This window comes from Haemaphysalis longicornis, unplaced genomic scaffold (genome assembly GCF_048455015.1).
Source record: "Haemaphysalis longicornis isolate Haplotype H1 unplaced genomic scaffold, Haemaphysalis longicornis Haplotype H1 scaffold_1, whole genome shotgun sequence".
NCBI classification, from domain to species: Eukaryota; Metazoa; Arthropoda; class Arachnida; order Ixodida; family Ixodidae; genus Haemaphysalis; species Haemaphysalis longicornis.
Window position 1 is genome coordinate 328,566,459 of NW_027526203.1, and position 15,583 is coordinate 328,582,041.

Sequence of the window (15,583 nt, forward strand, 5' to 3'; positions counted from 1 at the left end):
ATGGTTCTAACGAGGCAATCTTTCGAATGAACCAAACTTGTGTTTTCTCTTCATGGCTCCTTTAAGACGAAAAAGAAGCCATGTGGCTAACCAAGCCAAGGAGGCGAGGAACGTCGCTAGCTGCAATGGCGCCGCCCACGGCGGCCCGCGAATGCAGCGCCAGATTTCCCTCTAGTATATATTAGTATGAAACTCTATGGTTGTACCGTCCTGCTCCGGCCGCAGCGGGAAGAGCGGGCGCTGGACGTCGAGCGCAAGAGACGGCGTTCAGATGGCTACGATGCGGCGGCAAGAAAAAGTTCATCTAAAATATAATGTGCGTGTAGTTGTACTGTCCTGCTGCCATGTCGCCAATACAGCTTCGCTGGTCAACCACCTTCCCAAAATCGAATGGCTGATGAATATTTGATACTTTCCTCATTCGGTAAAGTTGATTGCCAGAAGGCCACAAGGTACACGATGGTTTGTTTGTTCCTACTCAAAGGTACACTCGAGCTCCTATTATGCGTTAAGGCTAGGAATGAGTGCCACATATTTACTCCAACGATTGCTGAGCATCTTCAAAAGGCACATGATTATGTTCGCGTCGTAGACTTTCAATGGTCCCCAGCCATAGCGGCTTGCTAGGAAATTAGAGAACAGACCGTCTTTCAAAGCAGGCATACGACCAAGGGGGCGAACTCGCCCTTTCACTTCTCGCCGATGATATTAGGAGCATCATACGGAAGCTGTGTGGGAAGCGGTCGGCAGAGGCATGGTTTGATATGGCCACGAACCGCTCCTTCCTGTACGCAATAGACCCAGCCTTGCATTTCCGATTGAAAGTGGAGCTGCCGTGAAACGAGGAAATGCTGTTCCGTCGTATACGGCTCGGCGTTGCATATACATTTTTTTTCGTTCAGAGTTAACTGTGCGGAGAGCCTGAGGGTGATGTTTCCCACGTGTCTAGCCCCAACCTAACCTAACCAACTGCCCCTAACCAACCATCGTACGGTGTGTCTAGCAACTATACGTATATGGCCTGATGCTCGTTTTCAAAATATGGTTGTCTGTGAGTTCTTAAACCGGACAGGTATTGACTCAAAATACTAAGCGACAGGGTTTGTAAGCTGTTCACCTCTAAACCCGTGAATACGAATCCAGGATATCATTTTATGTTCGCCAACTTGACCTTACGAACTTTTTGTCGTTATGTGATTTTTTCAACCGGTTGCACTACCGTTCATTTAGTGCAATAGAGTAGCCAGTTGCCTATTGGCTTCCAACATTTTCATCGAACAAATCAGTTAACCTGCTACTGAACCTTCAGAAAGAAAAAGAAGACGGCCACAAAAGAGAAGATCAGCGGCTGAAATTTCCGACATAGCTTTTATTTACAATGGCACTCAAACGTACAGTGTCTAGACTTCCATCTTCCATGCTGACCAGGACTTAGAAAACCTAGAACAACGAAGCAATGAGGCTACAGAGGCAAAATGCGCCGGGTGTTTGCATAGCAGATCGTTTCCGGAGAATAAGTTTTTTTGTTTCCTTTCTCTATGTAAATAATACCCAAAGGAGATGGCATGTATGAGCCAGAGCTGTAGGGGGGAATTAGCGCCAGGAGAAAATCTACTTTTTTCCCTGTCTGCAAACTCCAGAAGTAATCTGGAGAGGGTGAATGGCGGCGGAAACAATGAAGGCGCGAGGGTTCATTCTCTTTAGGCAGCGCATAATAGGACAGTCAGAAAAAGGAAGCGCAGATGAGTGGCACTTCCTTTCAGCTGCTCCTAGGGGAAACGGGTTTTTCGGGCGTGCGAGGATAAGTGCTTGAAAATTGCATGGACACCATAAGAAAACAGATCCCGGCCTCTACCCGCATAAAAAAAGCCCAAGCAAAGCGAATCCCGAGCCCGTGCAGGGCTCCAGTCCACATTAACGTCGTTAGTTGGTTCGAGCAGAACGGTCAATACAGTTCCCAGCACTGCCCCTTGGAGTACCTTATAAACACAGTTCACAGTCATGGTGTTGTTATTAGTACATGTCGATGGACGTGCAACAGTCAATGTGTTTGCTGATAACGGCACTTCGTAGAAGCGGTGACTACAGTGGGTCGAGAACAGGCCCACTCATCACATCACAACCAAATCATAATTGAAAAACTTGTCACAGGTGAACCGTCAAAAGGGGCCTCTGGCTCCAGTTGATCCCTTAGTAACAACAGTGGTCGCACTGTCCTTTTTGTTCTTGCAAAATTCCTCAACCATGTTTTTTTAAGAAAGGAGAGGGAGTTTGGCTTCTATTTATAGAGTGGTGGTACTGACCCATTCGAAGTTTGCAAGCTGGCCTCTCCATTCTTTTTTTTTGGAAGTGGTAGCGTGAATAGGCTTTTTCAGTTTAATATTAGTTTAGCGGTCCTTTACTATTTCCAAAAACCCCAAAGGGCATGCCAATGTGCCGACGGCATAACCGTGGCCCTTTTAAAGGTTGGAGGATATAAGTTACACTAGAAAAACTTGCTTAGCTATTTTCCAAATTCCTAAGGACTTTAAAGGCGTCCATAGACTGGAAAACGCAAACACAATTCTGATTCAGAAGAAGGGAAATACCAAAGATCCGAAGAATTTCGAATCCATCAGCCTACTGTCACTTTCATGCAATTAAGCTGTGTAGAAAGGTGATAGTTAACCGCACAAGCGGCAGCTTAGATTTCCATCAACTCCCTGGAGGAGGCTGAGTTTAGAAACGGATAGTGTACACTAGATCACATCGTTGTCATCAAGGAAATAATATAACGTACCTCGTAGTATAATAAGACCCTTTACATTGAATAGAATATGAAAAAGCGCATGGTTCAGTAAGCACCGCAGGAGTGCTGGAAGCATTGAATGACCATGGAATACAGGAGACCTACATAAGAATCTTAGATGACATATATAAGTAATTTACGCGCAGGATAATCCTTCACAAAAACCGCGGGAATTTCCAGATCAGAAAGGTAGTACCGAAAAGATACCATCTCCTCAACAGTGTTCACAGGATGTCTGGAGGGGATATTTCGGAATCTTTACTTGCAAAAAAGCAGGACTATGGTTAAACGGGGAATACTTGAGACAGTTGAGGTTTGCAGACGACATTGTCTTGCTCAGTGAGTCTGCAGAGCACCTGCAAAAACTGCATCAGGAATTACAGCCAGAAAGCTTGGTCATGGAGCTACAAATAAATATGAAGAATTCTGAAGTAATAGTACATAAGCATGTTGAAAGCTCCGTCCTCATGTTAAGCAACTCACCGCTAAAACAAGCAGAAGACTATAATTACCTTGAACAGGTCGTCAGTGCGGATCCCAACCACGAGAAAGCAATAAGACGCTGAATAGCTATGGGCAGGGGTGCACTCGGCAAGCACTCCCAAATAATGAAAACTACGCTAACGCAGTCACTAAAAAGGTAGTATACAACGAATGCGTGCTGCTTGTGATGAGGCGGAAACTTTTCGCTTTTCTGAACAACTTGAAAGCAAACGTAGGTTGGCTGAACGGGCCATGGAACGAAGGATGATAGGAGTAACGGTCAGAGACAGGAAACGAGCTTCGTCGATTACGGAACAAAGTCGAGTGGAAGACATTATAGTAATAATTTAAAAAAAATAAATGAACTTGGGCTGGCCATGTAATTAAACGAAATCACAATCGTTGGACAACCAGAGTAACTGAGCGGCTACCCTGAGACGGGTCTAGAAGCAGGGGAAGGCCACAAACTCGATGAAGGAATGAAATAAAAAAACGTCGGAGGCAAGAATTGGACTCGGGCAGCCTAGGATAGGTGCGGTTAGAGGTCAATGAGAGATGCCTTCGTCGTGCAGTGGACGAAGGTGATGGTGATGATAGGATGGTGATGATGATGACGCGTTCGGTTTGGGAAAAGAGTCAAGGTTATGTCGGCGATTAATGCCTCATTATTATTCAATAAATGAATATTAAATGAAGTTAATTGTTGCAGCCTAATTCACAAACGACAAGGTTAATTAAACAAGGCATTGAAACTTATTGGGCATGCAAAAATATTTGCCTTAATGACTGCTTTCCAAAGAAGTGCTAGTAGGCAGCCTGTTCACAATTGCCGGCTGGCCTCGTGCCAGGTATCACTCGGTATTCTTACAGTGGAATCATAATTGTTTCCAGAAAGAAGTATTCTCGTTCTTCAACCTTAGATTCATCCTAAGCGGCAGTTTAGTTAAAAAAGTGCATAAATGGCTGAAAACATTGGTGAAATTGGGAAAATATGTGGTTTAGAACGGTTTTTGGGGTCTAAGTAGATTTATGCACGCAGGGTCCCTAGATGTGCCTCTGATTTGAAAGCAGTGGAGCGGTCCGTGCCTTCCTTCTCATAAAACGTTTTCTGTGTACACGCTAAGTGACGTTTTGGACGTTTTAGACGTCCCCGAGAATGAACACACGATTGTATGCTCCAATAATTTACTGCGCACCTTGATTTGCGGTTATGCACCTATTGAGTACCGCCAGTCCGTGGTTCAGCTTCACTGCAATGCACTCTAGTTACCAGTTAATGCCGCCAACAAAGCGGATTCGGCGAATGACGGCAACCCGCATTCGATACAACTCATAAATATGATCTGAGCTGTGTCAGTGCGCAACGCAGAACGGCATGCTCGCAGTTTGTGATGACACATTGCAGACTTAACTTTTGAGTCAGATCGGGAGCTCGACATCGCCATTCGCCGAAATTTCATCATTAAGTGCAATTATTGGCCGAATGAGTGCATTGTAGTGAAACCCAACAACGGGCTTGCAATAAAGAGTAGCGTCCCCACGGGTTTATGTTTTCACGGTTTACCCCTGTGCAATAAAGTTCATTTATTTGTGAATGAGTAAATCTGCTTCACTTTTTTTAGATTTCTTATCCAGATATGTATCCTGCAATTCATTCCCAGAACCACCTCCTGTGGTCTGTGTCAGCGGTATTTCTTTAAGGAGGCTGGCGACCACGGCAAGACAATAGAGATAAATCTGTGGAGTTGGCGCAGGATTTCAGTTACTTGTCGCATGTTCACAGCGGAAGTGTTTCTGCAGCCATATATGCATCAATGCATGTCCATATTTCCTACGAAGACAAATTCATGCCCGCGTTATTCTGCCAGCTAGTATGTGCGCCGCAAAGTAAGAAATCCACACATTAGTACATGGCCGCTGTGTTTTGAATATCCTAGCCCACCTGTTCCCAATGAAATTAACTTTATTTAAATGTGGGAGTAAATTTGCTTTAATGCTCAGATAAAGTGCTGGGCTAGCCTGAACAAACATTTACTACAAGCGCCATTGCTGACATTCATGACCAGTTGTGGTCGTCATTCCCACCACAACCCGTTATTTCTTCCGCCATGCTCCACCATGCCACGATTCCCGCCCTGCCCCTTATTCGCTATGAGAGTGTTCCCGCTACAATATATTACCTACCACCAGAGGGGGTAGAAGTTGCATCCATGTCAAGCATAAGTAAATATGTGACGGGGACTTTCAAATTTCAAGTCTCCCAAGGCCCAGCGGTTTGGCCTCGGCGAGGATGAGTCGGTCAGTACGCCTGTCGGTCGGTCGGTCAGTCGGCCCGTCAGTCAGTCAGTACATCAGTCAGTAACACTAATTCGCCTTCATTACTATAAGTTAAATGTATTATTTTCGCTGTGAAATACCTTGATTCACCCCCGCAAAGTCGAGTCGCTTCCACTTTTGCTACAAATAGCCGCAAGCTCTTCAGTGGGTTACTGTGTTGCAGGTGCACAACTGTAAATGTAAATGAACAGATTACAAGTGGGCTAGTTCCGGATCCTTTCGCGCAAGAATGACGCATCATGATACGCATGGTAGGAGTTATTGTGTCGCTTTTAACCGCCTGTCATTTTTAAATAGACGAGACACGTCAAGAGGCCGACGGTCAGTGGAGACGGTGGACCGCTAAGGTGTAGTAGCCCCGGCACAGCAAGGTCCAAGGTCAGGCCAAACTACTTTTGGATTGTGCCAGCGCTGTCGATACTTGTCTGCAAAGGGGGAACCCACGGACGAGCCATAATAGCGTCGTTCCAAAAGTGTGCTGGTCGCCACTGCCTCGAGCTCAAAATTTGGGAAAGTATACAGGAGCGGGGGAAAGCAGGGTGAAGGGGATGATAGCTGAGGGAATCATTCCGGGGTTCTGCTTTATCCCCGATTACACACTCGTACCATTTTCTTTCATTTTACTTGGGAGAAGAGAGGGAGAGAGGAATAAGTGTATACAAGAAAGGTGAACACGATAAGGGAGCAGCGGCACAGGACAGACAGTCCGCCTGACTGTGCCAAGAGGCGGACAGCCGGGGGCGTAAGGCCGATCAATTTGCTTATATGTGAAGCAATGAAGCGTCTAGGGAATTCACCAAGCGGGATAAGATCTGACGGATGCGCGCCTGTTGTAACATAATGGGGCATTATGGGGCGGCACTGGAGGATTCTACATGTACTCCGGTTTCGATTTAAATGCATATTCATGCTCTGGAATGCGCGACATATGCGCAGTTATTGCACTTCTGTCTGCCGGGATGTTACCGACTAAGACGAAATGAGGAATTATGTCAGGTTCCGTCCATAAAGGGGGAGAATGAGGAGCAACTCACTTTCTCGCGCTCGTGCTCTCCTCTTTTAGTCTGGATTGACTCCTACGTTCTCACATGGAAGCTGACTGAGAAGTGAGAACGTAGCCTAGCATTTAGCGTTTCGTTCTTCCTGGCTAGGCAATGACGCGGGAAGGTTCAAAGCCCTTCTGCCACGATGTGCGTGCGTAGCAATGAAATTATGATTAATCACGACGCATGGTTTTTACCACTCGACCGTTATTCTCACTCCATGGAGACAAAAGTGGACCACAATGGTCTGAGTACACTGCGTCGCCACTGAAATACCGATGGCAAGACAAACGTTATCATATGTAGGGATGTAATCAGCTAAATTTTCCCACTATATCCATTATACGATCGCGATCGCGCGTTCGCGTTCTCTTTCCCGCAGACAACCTCTGCGCAACGCCAACTGTAAATGGCGAAAGTCCTGCAAATGAACCGTGATTGGAGAACCTCTCGCTCTGGGAAAGGGGATGAGGCACGGTAGACGCCTATGCACTGCTTTATGGAACTAAATCTTGGAATCTTAACAATCGCCTCGAAGCTATGGTGAAATAATTATTCCCCAACTGCCCTGTAAACAAGGCATTATGCTTTATGTTTAAAGGGAAAGTGAAGAGGATTTAGAATTTAAAAAAAAATTGATTAGCCCCAAGTACACATTGAATAGTTCCCGTGTACGAAATATTTTCGTAATACATGCAATAGAAGCGGCGCCGTACGCAAACAAAAGTGGCCCGATGCCCCGCCACCATCTCGGCGCGCGATGCCGGAAGACCGAAGAGCGGAAGCGAAAACCGACCGGAAAACGTCATACCTGGACTTCCGGCCGGATCGGACGCCTCTGCCATGCTCTTCTCGCTGCGTTTCCTGTAGAGGCTCGCCACAGGAAGAATGATACTTGCTGTTGTTGTTGTAGATAGCACTTATTTGTACAATTTTCGTGTTCAAAAAGTATGCACGAACGCCAAACGAAGCATCCGTTATTATGCCGCATTCCTAAGCATGATAATACCACGCCGGGTTGTTTTATAACATACGGAAGCGGCAGCCGAGGTGGCTATGCTTGATGACAGAGAATATACTACACTACGTTAGATACTTTGTAAAACGCTCAAATGCGTCCCCCACCCCCCTTTTATTTTGATGCGACGCACATGAATGTTCACATTAGATGCTAGATTTAGGGAGGATGGTGAATATTGCTGTACCTTGGCCCGGGATGTTTCGTTAAGTTCCAGAAACAAAGTCACATTTGTTCAGGAAATACCTGTTTCGTTAAACGCGTCGGTTGTATTTCCCTGATGGGTTTAGAACAGTGTTTAAAAAACCAAATTTTGGCGAAACTAAAACAACGTGCCAATCCTGATGGAAGTTCTCTCCCGGCTAATAGGTAAACAGTATTCCTACAAAGCAAAAGAACCAAGACCACCACATTACTTATTTTGCAAGTATACATGCCTCGAGAAGGTAATATTTGTCTGGAATGAAAAAACACCGCTCGGTATCACCACCGTACCACAATTTGTGGGTGACTGCGGGGCCTAATTATTTGTCCAAGATTCCGTGTGCCTGCATATTATAACCTGGCAAGCACTTGCTGCCGCTGGACCTCAACTGTGCTCCAGCGATCGTCGTTGATATATATAACGATTAGACGAAAAAAAGTAGGAGCGAAAAGTAAATATACGGCCGTTGTCCGACTCGTGCGGTAAATGCTTTAATCAAGAAATGCTGAAACAGGCCAACGATTCATTACCACAAATGTTTGGTGATTGTTACCTAAAGTAACGTAACTACAACGTAAGTGCCTTGTCCGACTTATCCGTTAATTATAACGAGGTGGCCGTATAACTGTAGCAGAATGCGGAACGCACACGCGGAAATCACGCCCTACTAGAGCCGATGATGCTGCGGAGGCACCAGTATTTTCAGAATAAATGCAAGTCCAGCACTAAGACGCCCCTCATCGAAGTGCAGCTAGCGATCGCGGAGGAGCCTTAGCGCCGCTGCCCAAATGGCGCGCGCGCGCGCCTGTGGGTGTGAGTACGGGGATGCGTAAGGGGGTGGGGTGGGTGACAACGAACAAAGGAAATTCGGGAGCAGAGTCCGCTTGTTGGTTTATGCGTGCACCGGTAATATATGTCTCGCATATACGTTAACAGCGCATGAACGCTATATTTTCGCGCAGTGGACGTACGTGCTTTTCGTTGGTACATTGTGTATAAAACGCCGCTTAATATTGGGCATAAATGGTTCCGTATATACACTCTTAATCTGGATCCACATAAGATCCACTTAGTAACTGGAACTTTTTTGCAAAAAAGTTCCACTTATATATTTGGAACCGTGTTCCACATATCCTGAAAATGTAAGTGGAACAGTGCACCACATATTTTTGCAGCTATATTATCTGGATCGGCGTTCCAAATAAAAATATACGGATCACTGTTCCAAATAAACTGGTAGTGTAAGTTACTGGAACACTGATCCACGTAAAATGATTATGGATTTATCCGGTGCGCCGTTCCAGGTACCTTCAGACCAGCTGTTTATATAAAACGGTGTTTCGATAGACGTTGAGAAGCTGTCTATGGGACTCCACTTTTCCAACATATCTGCTTTCCTGTTGGTATAAACTGAGGTCATTTGCCAGGCAGGCGGATGCATTGGTATCAGAAGGAAACCGCAAGCACTATTCTAACGCAGCCTTGACATATGGCCCACAGTGATACCAACAATTGGAAAACAGAAACCGCCGCAGCAGTGTGGTCCCTGACAGTTCCCAACAGTTGCCTATCGGAGCACAGTTCTATATAAAAGTTGGTCTGAGATACCTGGAGCGGCACACAGAGACTTTGGCTTCATCCGCCGAATCCTGTTCTGGGTTTTGGCTGCATGTAAAAGAAACAAGACTCGCATTAAAATACACACCAAACCAACTATTAGCACTGATACAATGCTTTTAAAAACACTAAGGAAATTTTATTCGCTCGTATTATTGCGTACATTTGAGATACGGAGACATATCTGTTTCCACTTGGGCAGAAAATGACCAGCGTACAGGATCAAATACCAAAACGATATCAAGTGGCCAAAACGATCTAAGTGGCATTTTCCTATTTTTGCTAATAGTTACCATTCTTTTTTACTAAAAACACGTGGGTAATAAAGATGGCTTTAAGCGCAACCGCGTCACAAACAGACTTGTACATCTACCCTCGCAGTAACTCATAAAGCATTACACAACAGTGAGCATAAAATATGCTGTTTTATGACATGAAATCAGGTACCGCAAATGCGGAAGTACCCACAGCGCTTGCCATACCATGTTTACGCATCCCGGTTTCAAAAAATGCAGTTTGCTATTAAATTGTAGGGAAAAGCTAAAAATACAAGCCATACACGGTTGGATTATCACAAGACCTGCAAGAGTGTAGGAAAAGAACACCGGAGCCAATACTAACAATTTAACATTTGCGCAGAAAAAATTACCGGAAGCATGTGGCACTATTGCACAACTAAAACATACACCATATATCAATATCAAGCTAACTGTAATATCAAGGTAACTGTAGCCAAAACCGACTATATACGCGCCCTGAAAAAGCCTTTCACTGAAGCCGCGTTCTTTCCCCGACAATTTGTAGTTATTTAAAATAACTTATCCAAAAAAAAAGCTCATAGCACCCAGTGTGAATCTTACAAAATTTTACAAACCAGATAGCTCGGAGCATGTTACGCATTTTAAAATTTATCAAGCAGCCTAACTCTAAAGACGTTATTAGTTCCCTCAAGAACAATTCAGACATCCCAAATAACCAAGCCAGGTAGCGTTGAAACATACAGGTGACCAATTTTACCAAGCGAACTTGGAAGCATTTTTCCAGCCGAAACATTTATCTGAGGTAAAATTCAGTTGCGTGCTATACAAACCCTACTATCATGACGACAGTATGCTTGTGACCAAAGCACTGCCTCTAACAAGCGAGAAATGCAACTTTGTCCAAAGTAAACAACTTTTTCAAGCCAAATATGTATATTTCGCATTCTTCTAGGGCGTAGGTGTCAGCTAAGATACAGTAGAAAAATTGATTAATAAAACCCCAAACCGTCTGTGTAAATAATTACTCTCACGTTTGCATCCATCAACAGCAGCACTGCCATGGAAAAAAATTTCGAGCTGCACTTGAATAATAAAAACGTTACAGTGCAGTGCCATTAGCTACATTAACAGAGTAACAGAGCAGCGGCAAAGGCAGCCTGCGCTTTGTGCCAATAATGAAAAATTGCAAAGGAAAGCACGACTTCACTTTTGCAGTTGACATGCCGCTTGCATCTACCAATCATTTGAACCACGACATATCTTTCCGAATAGGCTTAAACGTCTACCAATAATTTAAAACCCAAAGTAGAGTGACCACATCAAGTCTTTCAACAGAGCTTTAAACTTAAATGACACCAGGCCACTGTTAAATGGCCAAGAACTCTCTGCAAAAGTTCCAAGAACTCTCCAAAGTCGCATAAGTTTCAGGAGATTAAGATGAAATATACGGCGAGGAGGATGACCACATCTTGATGCGACAATGCAGGGGGAAAATACATGACGTGTTTCTTGCAGACAATATTTACGCTGCCATTCTCTTCTCTCAAAATAACTGGACGTCGAGAATAACTGGACCACGTCATGTACCTTTAAGGAAGGAACAAGAAAATTTTGTTAGACGATGGCTTTAAATGAGTGAGTTGCTTAGGATACCCCTTTTATAGCACAGTAATTGATTGAAATATCAGCGATTTCTTGGTTTCTTTTCTGGGAATGCTGCTAACAATGTACAAAAAATATTAGCACAGACTGTCAATGGCAGTTCTCTAATTTTGAAAAGCAACCGCATTGGGCGTGGCCGTGGCGCCGTATTATCACAGCAGCAACTCTCAATGTGAAAGCAAAATGTTTGCAAAACTTGAATGCAAAATAATAGTTTTTTTGTCCACATGTTGCAGCATCCGAAACAGGCTGAATGTGAAGGTATTTCCCAATTTGGAGTTCACGATTTATTCTTAACAGTAAGATTTTGCTACAAAGAAAACTACCACAAATTCAGTCCCGCAAAAATAAAATGCCAGCTTCAATAAACACTACCATAAATTGAGTCCCACAAAAATAAAATGCCAACTTACCCAACTAAAATTAAGATGCAGGCGTTCCTGGCAGGGCCTCCTCGGAGTGATTTTCCAGGAAAGTTTTGCCAACGTGTTCCCAAAAGCTCTTACTGTCGTTTTCACCTACAGGTCAAGTTGTCACTGAAATGGTGTTCCGAAGCCATTACGTATAATGCAACTACCTAAAAAGGGACCATCAAAGTTCCAGAACTGGGAGTGCGTACTTACTTGTAGAATGCAATGATTTCATCCCGTACAACGGCTTTCACGTGTTTCCTTTTTGTGAACACACGACTTCAAGAACGGTGAACACACGCCGTCAAGAACCAGGAAAATGGCAGTATGCATTCCTTGTTCCATTGTTTTAAGTCCCGGTCCGCCCTATTTCCTAGAAATAAAAACAGTATAAAAATATCGAAGCATAAATTTACGCTTCCCTCTAAGAAGGGAGTACTACAAGATCTCGTACAAGGCCTGATTAGTTGTGCTAAAATTTATTTTGCATCACGAGCCCTGGTAACGTTTTCAGGCGAAACAATTTTAAATATAAAAATATTTGAACATTTTTAGGCTCACCTGTCATTGCTCCATGCGGAGTGGTGAACGTCTGTATAATACGCAACACTCAAGAGGCACTCTTTCGTGGCTTTATGACTTCCACAATGGATTCACAATCTGTCACACTTGTCACGACGACGCCTCGGGGTGCCGAAGATGTCTTCAGCCACAGTGAATGCCACAGCCATGACTTCACAGGTATATGTAAGGAATGGAAATAATTCGTTTTAATTTCTGTTCTTCAGACAAAGGAAAACAATTGTCGCAAACTACCAGTGTAGAGACAAATTTCTCCACAGTCAGCCATAGTCTGCATCTGGACAGGTTACACAGATCGAATACAGAATGTAGCAATCTGCTTTCGCAGTATATTTTCTAAGTTCAAGGAAGCACAGAAATGGGTTAATGTTGGGTGCACATAGTGATGCAAGAACTTATCACCGGAGCGTTGTCGGAAATTATTTCGACTCTAGGGTTACCACCGACATTGACGGCATAAAAATGCAAGAGTGGCTTATTTCTAACGCGGTTCGTGAAGTAGCAACCACTAATTATGGATATTGGATAATTATCCTGAAGTCTCAAGTTACCACTGACATTACCAGCATAGAAACGGCAGCACACTTTCTATATACCCGCTGCGTGTTTCCACATATTTCTTCCCCTCTACAAAAGAAACGTTTGTTACTGCGGTACTGCTAAGACAACCACTGTCCCTTCCATTTCTCTACACTTCAGGCAATGTAAAATAGATCATCTCAATTGGTCAAAGGAATTGGAAGAAACATGGAACTGCATAACACACTGCACAGATAAACGTAAGCTGACGCCTTGAAAGCACATCAACACAACTCGAAATAGCGTCTACCTTGCGCGCAACGGGCAAGGTCGAAGACTCCCGGTCTGGTAAGCACAGTAAATGGCATTCTACTCATCAGACTAACACAACGCCGCAATTACCACGCAAGTTTTAAAAATACCAATAAATCTAAGGACGGACGCTCCGACAAACTTGCTTGGAAGTTGTACACGTGTGCACGCGCGATTATCGCGAGCGACTAACCCGAGAAGATTCGCTACCGCAGACATACACAGCTACCGTCAATATACAACTAAGCAAAGCCACACAGTAAGGAAACATCCACTCATGAAACGCGCAAACCAGGAACTTCTGACGTACGCAGTCAGAAATGTCCAGCCGACTCTGACCCACGAACACGGGAGTTTTGGTAAATTACGGCTGCAAACGTTTCTCCAACACAAAATGTTACACGCCGCGACCACAAGCATGAACGACACACGAACAACGGGCATAGACGCGGTATGTTTATCGGACGCAGTTAACAAGGATGTCTCTGAACAACAACCGTTACCAGCACATAAATAAGCAGCACTGACCTTTTTTGCGCCTCCTGGCAAAACTCCACTTCGTCGAGCAGGAAATACAGCCCAGGGATATGAAAAAATTCGCAGTTGCACGCCGCAATCAACCCAATTTAACCCGTTTAAACTGCTAACGGCGCTAACGGTTCTCGCCAGCGTGACCGAGAATTTCTTTAGTAAATATCACGCGCATCGCGCGAGCAATTGAGAAACCCGCTTGGGGATGCCACTGGTGGCGCTGCATGCGGAAGTCCGTAAAATTAGCGGAGGGAATCCTGGAAGATGGGAGCGCTGCTGTCGTTTAAAGTGTTGACGCAGTCCCGATTTTCATCCGTCGTCATCGTACCCGTTGCAGCCCCACTGTACTGTGAATCAACGCAAAAACAGCTCTGCCGTGCTGCTGCTGACGCATGCGCATTGACAGCGCTACTGGAGTGGCGGTCTTTTCCTCATGGCTTCGGCGTACTTTCGTTCTCGCGGAGGCTTTGGCGATGCGCCCGCATAAGAACTCATACAAACTCGGCCCACGTGATGGCCTTTATTGGATTCGGAAAACGGGCGTATGCGTCTAAGCGGACGTTTACGCCCGCGAGGCCGAAACAAAGCTCAGATAATAGCCGCGTTAGCGCGTTAGTACTGGCTAAAGTTGTTTCTCGCGGAGGGCCGTGAGTGCGTGCGATATCCGAGCTTAACTTTGCATGACAATTTCTCCGTTACTGTTTACAATGAATGCAAAAGGGCGTGGCTTCATTTACTGCTTTTCTTGACAACAAGCCTTTCCTTAGTCAATAAAATATACTGCGACGCTCTTAGATACCCACGTTATATAAAGCTACTTACAGCTAATTAGTAAGTAATAATACATCGACCCGTTTCCCAGCCCTTTTCCCTCCTGAACACCAATACTACAGGAAAACAGCAACTGGGGAAGCAGCTGGAGAAGGCGGGTCATTCAATGAACTTCAATTACTATGACAAGACACAACAACAGCAAGTTAACTCTGCGTATTTTTGCCGTTACTGCACAGCATAATTAGGAATTACAATGTCATTTCAACATTAATACATACAAAATAATGCAGGTATCACGTGGTATATCTAGGTTTAGTTCCGTTCACCCAGTCAACCGCTCTTTGCAAAGAGGCTCTTGTTTTTGCTTGTGGAAATTAAAAGGGACTCACATGTTAGCCTTCCTATCGGACTTACTACGTCATGACCAACGGACTTCAAAAAATCGTGCACCAATACGAATAGGTTTACAAATACATACCGATATTCACAACGGCCTAGTTTGCTTATCTTAGATATATATCGCTTCTCTACTGAAACAAAGAAATAAAACTCTCGCATGGTGAGACCGCTAGCACCTTCCAGTGAAGACTGGATAAACCAAAATGCTTTTCTTGTTTTTTTTTATCTCTGCAAAGAAATGATATACAGCAGACTCCCGTTAAGACGAACCCGAACGGACCGTAAAAATGTATGCGTATTATCCGAAATTCGTCTTAAGCGGAGGTGTATTGCATTATGGACGTTACAAGAGAAAAATGTTGTGGTTCTTAATCAGTGTTCGTTTTAACCAAGTTCGTCTTAACGAGGGTCTACTGTATTTCTAGAAGAAGCAAACCAGGTCGTTAGTGTCATTTCTGTGAATTTGTAAAACTTCTTGTATCGGTACATGGTGCTTTTGAATTAGTAAGTCTCATGAATTTGCGTCATGAATTAGTGAGTCCCATATGAATTGGATCAGGTGAGTCACCCGCATGCACGAGACGAAAAATGCTAACGAACATCCAAGCATATATAACTGCATTCGTGACTTGCTGCGTGCAGT

At 44.4% G+C, this 15,583-nt stretch overlaps 1 long non-coding RNA gene across 1 annotated transcript; it reads right to left on the reverse strand.

The window, feature by feature from the left end:
* Window positions 1-9,608: 9,608 nt before the first annotated feature.
* LOC144151981 (uncharacterized) lies at window positions 9,609-13,900 on the reverse strand. Its single transcript, XR_013319027.1, has 5 exons — window positions 13,765-13,900; window positions 12,385-12,526; window positions 12,037-12,196; window positions 11,827-11,949; window positions 9,609-11,338 (listed from the first exon to the last, which is right to left on the reverse strand). It is a non-coding gene; the product is annotated as an uncharacterized LOC144151981 (long non-coding RNA).
* Between the last annotated feature and the right edge of the window lie 1,683 nt (window positions 13,901-15,583).